The sequence below is a fragment of the Pundamilia nyererei genome, unplaced genomic scaffold, assembly GCF_000239375.1.
Source record: "Pundamilia nyererei isolate P.nyererei 1_Seehausen unplaced genomic scaffold, PunNye1.0 scaffold00371, whole genome shotgun sequence".
In the NCBI taxonomy this organism is placed as follows: domain Eukaryota; kingdom Metazoa; phylum Chordata; class Actinopteri; order Cichliformes; family Cichlidae; genus Pundamilia; species Pundamilia nyererei.
In genome coordinates, this window is record NW_005187772.1 from 330,046 (window position 1) to 340,812 (window position 10,767).

The following is a 10,767-nucleotide window of genomic DNA, read 5'->3' on the forward strand; positions in this document are numbered from 1 at the left end:
CATATACAGAAAAAAAAACTATATATACACAAGTACACATACTTGCATTTACAAATACGAATATATATGTAAATACACACACGTATATGCTCAGATAAAACAAAAAAAGAAAATAAATAAAATAAAACAGAGTCTAAATGACATGAAATGACAATTATTAGGTCTTAAATGGAGTAGGAAGAAGTATAACATACTTATTAATCCCTACCCCCTGCTCAACATTCTATTGAATCCCACTATTCACCTAATTCCCATCATCACTTACCCCACACAATAAACAAGGAGAACATGTATAAACATAGCTACAGTGATAGATATAATTTAGATACAATTTAGCATAGTTATATATACAATGGGTGATCAACTTTATCAGTTTCATATTCTTCCAAAAGCAGTTTTCGAAACATCTTTATAAACTGACTAATGCTTGAACATTGCTGTAGGTCCACAGTAAAACTGTTCCACAGTTTTACCCCATAAATAGTAACACAAAAGGTTTGAACCTTTGTCCATGCTTTAATCCAGGATTGAACGAATTAATATGACAGGATGGATTAGGCCCCTGAAATGGACAAATGATCACAAAGTGACAAGTTTATGTTTCCTCACTGAGAACTTTTACTCAAATTAAATATCTCAGGTAAATGCGCCATTTAACCACATGAAATTGGTTTAAGTTTGATTTACACAAACGCACACTCTGCAAAGGTTTCCAACACACATACACATTTTTTTTGTTACTCGGAATAGTATTTTTTTCTTCCTATAACTCATCTTTGTAGCATTCAACACCGTAAGGGCATACAATAACTGAAGAGGAAAATGGTGTTTAAATTAACAAAAAAAAACAGCTCCAGTAGCGCCAGGAACAATAAACAAAACTACACAGCCAAACAGTTTACTACATTACTTCTATATGAAGTAACCCAGCCAGTGAAGAGAGGAAAACCCTCCCGTAAGATGTTGGTTAATCTGACCATTTTGCTGTGTATATTTCCAGTTTTTATTATTTCTATTCTTTTTCTATTTTTATTGTTTCTTTTTCTTTATGTTTCTTGGCTTTTAAGCTCCACCTACTCGCTGTGCACGAGCGCACAGTGAAGGTAGAGGAGGGGCTGGTGACATTAAGATATTTGATTGGGCAATACAGTGTGAGTAATGAAAATGAAATGCTGTCAGTGTTTGTACTGGCGGCAGTATTCCCGATGACCAGCGCTTTTATTCAAATACTAGTACTGTGTTACTAACACGTATAAGTGTTTTTTTTTCTCTACAGCTGGGTATAGTTATGGAAATAGACTCTTGCTGCCAGCCCATCCCCTTCACACAATAAACTAAGTTAAAATTACTTAGTAAAAAAAAAAATATGTAGATGTTGTAATAATAGCATTAAAGTTGTGATAGCTCTAAATAGCATGAGGGTGAAGCCTATATTTGAACACAAGACTTTTAGTTAGTGTAACACTTGGTCTTTAGAGACAAATGTCTGCCTTTACTTATTGCTTCTCTCTGTCCTGCATGTCCTTTTCTTTGCCTCTAGAATTTAGAGATAATTTGGATGGTGGTTATTCCAAGATAAATCTTCTCCTGGAATAATTTTGCTACAATGGTTTTTTAAATTTCATTATTTGATTTCATGTATTATTTATATTATTGTTTTTAATCCACAAAGCTGGTGTCACGTGATGCTGGAAGTGCTCGCCTCTTTGTTTTTCTTCCTCTTTCATTGTGTGCTTAGTGAAATGTAACGGTAACATGAGCACGGTCTCCTCTACTGTGTTTTGGTGGATTATAATCTCTGTGTGCATGGTGATGACTTCCAGAGGAGGTAAGGGAATAAGAACATTAGGAGCAACTTTCATTTAAACAGTAAAACGGTGTGCAGAAAGATAGTCTTTTATTAATTTAATGCATGACCACAAGCACAGGGCTGGACTGGCCATTGGGCATAACAGGCATATGCCCAGTGGGCTGCTCTCTTTAATTTTTATGGGCCGATGGGGTTTTATTTTTATTTTATTTTTATTTTTTTTTAACGGTATAAATGAATGGCGTCGGATTGGCCAGTTGGTCATGATCGACTCTGAGTTGGACCAGCCGAGGAGGTCGAACTTTAAAGTTGAGATGAAAAAGAACACGATTTGTCCCGTACTACTTCAGCTAGAAAGTTGCTAATTCAATCATGAAACTGATTAATGATCAGCTGATTGGCTTTTGCACCAGAAAGAGGAAACCAGCGGATGTTGCGTTAAACAACAGCAGCACAAAGAAATACTTTTCTTTCCTATTCTCACTTAAAAATGTCTAGTTTATAATTAACATTATCTGATGGAAAATGTATAGAAATCCATTATTTTATTCAGTAAATATTAAGTCTAGTATATAGCTGAGTAAGTTATTGTATTCTTTCCTTTGGGAAGGGACCATCTGTGCAGTCTGCAATTCTGCTCAAGAAAGATGTTGAATCTTTTTAATTACTAGAGAAAAATAATAGATTTATAGGTTATACATCCATTAAATTAAAATTGGTTTTGTCAATTAAGCATCTAAATGACTGATTGTTTTGGCAGTCTGGGAATCAACACATTCAGGAGATGAGGTGAAATGAACCCTTAGATGTGTGGCCACTAAAACTAATAAAGAGGCTTTGAAAAAGGTTGTATTGAACTGGATCCTTTACTGTTATTATTCCCTGTACTTCTATTAAGACAGCAAGTATTATTTTTCTTACGACTGTGTATTTCACTGAAATCAAAAGTAAAAAAATATATATATATATCCTACCTTTCCACCTGTTGTCACTTTAATTTGCACCAAAGCAGGCAAAAGGAATTCACGACAGTTTTTGCTTAATAACTGAACAGATGTAACTCAAATATGAAAGCAGTAATATGATTTCTTCTTTTTATATGTAGCTCTGATTACGTCTCACTAATGTAATCTTTACCTGATGTTTCAGATACTGAGGTTTCCTGTGTTTTAATGCAGAAATGCATGCTGCCATGCAGTTCCCAGGATGTCACTCAAATTATCATTCACTGGTTTAAGATGTCAGGAGACATTCATGTCCACTCATTCTATAACAACAAAGACCAGCATGGATATCAGGACCAGAGATTCAGAGACAGGACCTCTCTGTTCAAGGACCAGATCTCCAAAGGAAACGTCTCACTGCAACTGGCAGGGGTCAAGGTTCAGGATGAGGGCAGATACAAGTGCCACATCAGCACCCTTCAGGGAAACAGAGACTCATTTATCAACCTAAATGTTAACGGTATGAAAAACACAGAATATGCAGAGAATACAGACACGTTAGAAGGAAAGAATAAACAGCCACGAATTTCGTAGTCTTAAAGTTTTAGAGGATGGAGTTTTGTGCTATTAGCTAACCCGATTAGCTAACTGTGAATGCAACACAGACACACAGATTTGCTGATAATAATGTTAACATTTTATTTAAAACCTTGATTTTAATGTACATTTATGCTTAAATGTTTGAAACTGGATCCTTGTATGTCTGTTGTATTATTATAAATATTTTTTTGCAGCTCCAGTCCAAAAAGTCAACATTCAGCAAACTGGAAACCAGATGACCTGCAGCTCAGAGGGACTCTACCCTAAACCTAATCTCACCTGGACCACCAGCCCTCCATCCAACATGTCCCTCCAGTATAAAACCACAGCCCAGGAGACTCAACAGCTTCTTTACAACATCAATAGTTCTCTGATGGTGTCAGAGAGAGTTAAAGATCTGGACTACAGCTGCACTATCAGCACACACAGAAACAGGAAGCGAGCCACTTTGAGTCGAGCATGTGAGTATTCCATGTAAGAAGGAAACTTAAAAAATGGAGAAGCATCGCTTCCTAAGAGAAGCAACAAAACAGAATTTTCTTTTGAGAGGTCAGAGGGGTTGGTTTCATTTTAAGTTACTTGCTTATAAATGAGAACATTAATTTTTCATGCTCCCGGATCCAGAGGAAAAATGAATTGGTAGTAGTTTTGAACAATTTTGTGCTCAAGGCACAACAACGGGTAAAAATTTCAACACATGCATATACAAATAACTGCTTCAAAACATCGTGTCATGTGAAAGGTCTGAGTAATGTTTCTTTTTACACAAGTGCCATCACTTCTGCTTTCATATACTTTTCTCTTGAGCCCTGTTAGTGACCAAACGCACTGTTTGGCAGCTACTACATGAGAATATAATGCTCCAGAATGGAGCGATGCTGACATTCAGCACATTGTTGGTTATAATGTGAAGAAGCAGTGAAGTGAGAAATGGTTGTTTTATTAGAAAATTACAGCGGTTTGAGTCCTTAACTATAAATTTAAATACATTAACCCTTTCAGGTTATTGGTGATGATGACCCCAGCACCAAATCTAATCGTAAGAAATTAGAATGTGTATTTGTGGTGCTTATTGAATTTATTAAATAATATGATCATTCTGTCAGACACACATTGTCTTGGGTTTGTTGTGTGGCATGCAGAGTTTGGACCCAAAGGCAGGACTTCAAAACAAAGAGATAGCTAAAGGAGGCAGCTTTTATTTGCTGAAGCAAAATTCAAACATGAAAAACAAGAAAACCAAACCTAACACTTCAAACTGGGAAATGACAAAAAATACATTAAGAAACAAGAAATTTGGGAACTAGAAGCAGGGAGAAAACCGAGCTGGGGGGGGGGGGAAGCAGACATCAGCATGGACAACGCAACAACAAGCAGAGGAAGACAGAGGACTTAAATACACAGAGGATGATGAGCGGATGGGAAACAGGTGGGAACACAGCTGGAAGTAATCAGTGACAAGGAGACAAGAGGGAAGCAAAACTGAATACACTGAACCGAGGACAAGAGACTGTCAAAATAAAACAAGAAACACACTGAGATGCATACTAAGTGACAACAACTTGACACTGAAACAGACATGAGGACACAGAGAGGGGAAGAGACATGACCAGCTGGGGAAAACGCAGTACTAGAAATACAAATGACTAAACTAAGAGCAAGGAAACTGAACCATGAAAAGCACTAAATCAAAGCATATTAATGAAACCAGAAAACATATAAACACTGTGTCACACATCCAGGACCATGACACACATGAAAAATTATTTACATGTTTATCCAAACATGTTTTTCTTAGGTAGGATTAGGGTTCAAACATCTACACCAGGCTCAGTATTCATCTGTGGTTCAAAGCAAAGTCATTCACAGAATTTCTTAAGATATTTTATTTCAGTGGGTTTTACTTCTTAAAAATGTGTTTTTGCTTCTGTGTTATTTCAGCCTCAGTTATCAGTAGCTACACTGAAACAACGCTCCCCTGCTCGTCCTCAAACACTTCTCTGAGAAAACTCCTTTGGAGATTCAACCACAGTCAGATCATCCTGACAAAGACTGGGCCTGATGCTAAATACACAGTGTCAGAGAGGTGGAAGCAGCATGTGAGAGGTGTGTCAGAGTCAGGCAGCCTCACACTGCAGAACTTATCTGCAGATCAGGAGGGAACATACACGTGTGAACTCAGTGATGCTTCGGAGACAATAACGACTAATATCTTTGTGAAGCTAAATCAAGGTAAGATTAATTAGGAATTTGTAACTTATATGAGAAAAAGTTGTTATCACCTGTTATTACATGTGTAAATTGCAAAAACAAATAAATCATCCAGAGAAAAATAATTAGTCTCTCACCTTTAAGGGAACTCAACCAATACTGAAAGTGCCATAGGATGGGTGTTTGCAGTGGTTCTGGTTGGAGCAGCAGTCGCTGGTTTGGTATTGTTCTGTAAAAAGAAAAGAGGTAAAAGGACATTACTGTACTTGTTTGTGGCGTGCATGTGCAGTTGCTTGTTCCCCTTTGACCTAGCACTTTCTCTTGTTCATGTGACCACTTGGCCCTCTTTCTTTAATGTGATGATTTAATTAAGTTTATTTTTATTCTATGAAGAAAAAATAAGCATAAAGCCTCATTATTTACAAATAAGAAACTATGTTCATCAGAGTGTCCCAAGCTTTCCATCTCTTCCGGAAGAAGGGCCAATTTTTACGCTCCTGAGTTCGCCAACTTCTAAAGAGTTGGTTTCTAGTTTTGTGAATGCTTTTTCAGAGTATTTGAGTTTGGTTTGCAAATTGGAGATGATGTGTGGGATCAATTCTTATTCTATAAATGAAACACATCAGTTAATTCAATTTAAAGTGCTTCATAGACTTCATTACTGAAAAACTAAATTCCTTCTTCAAGTCCAGTATGTGATTGGTGTAAACTTGGCTGCAGTGGAATCTTTTGTCTTATTTGTGTGTTTTGCCCTCACTGTTGTGCTGTCTGTTTTTTGTTTTTTTTTGTTGTTTCTTATATCAAAAATCATGATAAATGTCACGTAATTGTGGATAAAAGCCTTTAACAAGTATGAAGTGCTTGTAATTATATTTCAGTACATCACAGAAACAACAAAGAAAGATCTAAAAGCAGCTTAGCAGCAAAAAAGCAAACTTTATGAAAACTAATATTTGTGTCATTCTCAAAACCTTTGGCCACGACTGTACTGGTCCTCATCGGTGGAAATTATGGGTGCTCCACGCCAACTGCGCAGGAATAAAATATAAAGAGTAAGACAACAGGGATAAATAAACAAACAGGAGAAATATATACAATGAAATGCAATTTAAACAAACATCTATCAGTTCCTGATGACTGAAAGTGATCAGTACGTTGCAGGAAGATGGAACGAAAAGGCAAAAAAAACACAAACAACAAAGGTGCACCGTAATTCGGAGTGCTGTGCCGCTGCTCATGTCCATACATTTTTACAGTAGAGGCTACTGTAATGGCGCTGTAGTGGACTGCTTATGTCTCATTTGTTAAAACAGCTCATTCTCTTATGAAAAAATGCCACAAGATTTCAGACACTGGTATTTGAAAATGCATGCTGATAAATAAAAAGTTATTTTGTCACAGTTTGATTCACCAACATCTAGAGCAGACGTAGTTCCGTTTTCAAATTCACGTTAGGGCTGATGTGTTATATCTCACAACAGGAAATTTCACAAATGTGAACTCAGGAAGTTTCTGTCTTGACCATGATAAGCAAGCTTGCTTCACTGTAGTCACGCTCCTAACAGTTGCCCAAGTTCCTGAGCACATAAATCACCAAGTCATCTTTCAGAAGGTTAAAAAATGTTCCACCATAATGCTGTAACAATAGCTGGGAGACATCTTTTAACACTTCTGCTGTCAAATTGTTCCCTGGTCTGAAAATGAATGCAATCTAAACGCAGAAGGGTTTAGTATTATATGAACATTCACTTTTGTCAAAAGACTGAAACGGTGCTGCTGCTTTATATTGTCCCATTGAGAAATAAAACATGCATAAAGGGTATGAAGGCTGCCAAATTCCAAAGTGTCTAATTGTCAAATGCAGCTAAGCTATCAATTAGAAAATCCTTTGGCACCTTGTTGTTGAGTTATCATGTTCACATAGTTGGATGTCCACACATCCTGACACCTGAAAAAGACTTTCAGACTGTCTTGAAGTGACTCTGCAAGAAAGGGAAAGCAGGTTCTCCACCTGCAGTGTGTATAGTGCAGGAGGAGCGCTGTTGACTTCAACTGGGGATATTGTCCTCAGCCATAAAAGGATGCAGTGCCTACTCTTGGTCAGGGATGAGCTGCTGCACAAGTGGAGGAGTTTAAGTATCTCAGGGTGTTGTTCAGGAGTGAGTGGAGTGGGTGATCGACAGATGGATTGGTGCTGTGGCTGCAGTGATGTGGATGTAGGGAGAGCTCAGTGGAAGAGCGAAGCTCTTGATTTTACAGGTCAATCTGCGTCTCTAACCTCACCTATGGTCATAGGCTTTAGGTAGTGACCAGAAGAATCATGGACACAAGCAGCAGAAATCAGCTTCCTCCAAAGGGTGGCCTGCCTCTCCCTTAGAGATAGGATGTGGAGTTTCACTAGGGCATTGTTCAGGGCATGTCCCACCGGGAGGAGGCCTTGTGACAGACCAAGGGAGCCCTGGAGAGAGATCTCTCAGCCGGTCTGAGAGATATAATCCTGATTGTTGGATCCACAAAAAATAATTTTTGTTTCTTTATTTTAATTAACAAGAAATACAAAAAATAAATAAATAAATTGACAAAATAAAATAATAGTGTTGGGTCTGCGCTTCAGCAGGCCCGCTAGTTTAGAGACTTATCACGCATGAAGAAAGCAAGACGAATAGCTTAACCGGTTTTTACTTGCTAGCAAGGGGAGCCCGCTCGGTAGCACCTCTGCCCTCGGTGTCAGACCACTCAGAAGAACCAGCACCCCCTGCAGCCTTAAAAGCCAGTCATAAAACTGAGGCACTGAGTGTGTGTGTGTGGATGTGGGTGTTTTTGTGTGAGTTCCTGGGTCATCTCCCCTCACCCTGTATATGGCTCAACCCCTTTTTTAACAGTCTCACCATACACAAGCACAGGCGAGGACATAAAGGACAGGAAGTAAAACATCCTCACTAAATAAGGACAGATAATCTTCACATACTTTTTGTTTTCGAAGGCCTGCCAAATGCTATGCTATCATTTTTCTGTAAAGCAAATTGGGTATACATAAAGTTACCTTACCTTACCTAGGATGTCTGCAGTTAAACACTATTCAATTCAATTCAATTCAATTTTATTTATATAGCACCAAATCACAACATAAGTCGCCTCAAGGCGCTTCATAGATACAGAGAAAAAAAAACCCAACAATCATATGACCCCCTATGATGTTAAGTGCACATGCCCGTGTATTTAACATTCAAGCACACAAAACAAACACGTATATTACTACTGACATGCCTGCACTGCTGAATTGTGCATTGTGTTTATTCTTTCATGGACGATGTCTTATAAATGCAAAATGTTTCTCAGGTCAACAAGAAAACCACAGAAGGTCAAAGTCTGTTAATAATGTGTAAGTATCCTAAACATTACTGCAGAGGAGCCTACTTCTGTTTGCTCTGATCGTTTTCTAAAGTTGATATGTTATATTTTTAAAAATGAAATGAGTGAAATTAAATTTTCTACTTATTTGCGTCAAAGATTAAAATGAACTGCAGATGTGCTGGAAGTAGAATTCATCAACATCCATCATATGAAAGCATAAAACGTGATATGAATATGTGAGAAAATCAAACAGCTGGTTTGTCTGACTGACCTTTATATCAATTTTTTTTCTTCCTGTCGTTTAACAGAGATGCTGAATTGCAAGAACTCAGTGAAGACGGTTCTACTCTAAAAAACCCAAACAGAACCTGACCAACCAACAACTGTTTAGGACTGTTGGGACCACATTAAAGGGAAAAAACAGAAGGATACTATTAATTTAAAAGAGCTAAATGTTAAATGTTGAAAGTAATATTTTTCTTAAATAATGTCCAAATGTTGGAAATGTATTTGAAATACCTCAGTGAAAAGAAATTGAAATAATAGATTAAGAAAACAAGTCAAAATTTAATTTCAGAGAAACATCAAAAATATTTAAAACAACCAATGCAAACACTGATAGCATTTCCTTATAACTGCAGTGTGTAGTGTAAGAGTAACAGTAATATATATGTATATATATATACATATATATATATACAAAAATTGTTTTTAAAATCTTGACTAAATGTATTCATTGCATTTTAACACCAAAGTAACATTCATTAGTACTAGTTTAAAAGAAAAGAAAACTTGAGATAGCATGACTCAAAGACTGACTTTTATTTGATTTTATTCACACAGTCCAGCAGACTGAACAGCTGCTTTACAACATCAGCAGTTCTCTGATACTTTCAGACAGTGATAAAGATTCTGTTTTTAGCTGTAACATCAGCACTCGTAGAAACTGGAGGAACGCAACTTTAAGTGAACAAGGTGAGTCTGGAAACCAACAAATCAAATAGGTGTGTAGAGTGCTGGTTATTTACTTTTCCTTACAATTACTCATTCATCAACACGCAAAAATGTGTCAGTTATTTATAAAATGTTTATCATAAATATACATCCGACAGTTTAAATGAAAAATAATCTTTCAATTTAGGGAATGTTGTCCCTGTTAGAGGCTTCAGAGGAGGAGTCTTTGCAGCTTTTTTGGTCGTGGCAGCAGCTGGTCTGGCACTGTACTGCAAATGGAAAAGAAGTTAAAGTTATGTTCTTCTTTCACTTTTTAATTGTATGTTGCTTGTATTGATATTTTATTCAGATAAACAAGGAAAAATATGGGAAGATCAAAGAGCAATTAAAGCAAAATGGAATTAAGTTTTGTTTATGAAAATGTTTAAACCCAATTAAAAGGATAGTACTTTTGTCAGCCAGTTTTCTATGAGTCTAACTCCTGTCTCAATTTTTTTTTAATGATTCAATTCAGATTATGAACGCATTAAATCCCATGAAATGAAACATAAATTATGTGTATATATGTTTTTTGAGGTTTTTTTTCTTTTCTCTGTTTAACAGAGAGATGGGAATAAATCCTCCAAACAGACGAACTCTAAACACCCACCAGCTTTAGTCAAATGAAGACTTCAAACCGTGGTTATAGCGGGCTTGAATTAATTCATGCAAAAAAGACTAAAATAGAAACAACAACAGCAAAATAGAAAATAAAAGCTGATCTGTTAACAGTATTCATTTGCTAGTCATGTGCAATATTTTTACAGTAATCTATATTTTATGTTCTTTGAGGTATGACACAGAACAGATCACGATTAGATTTTACTGAAATAGAAACATCTTTTTTCATTTTTT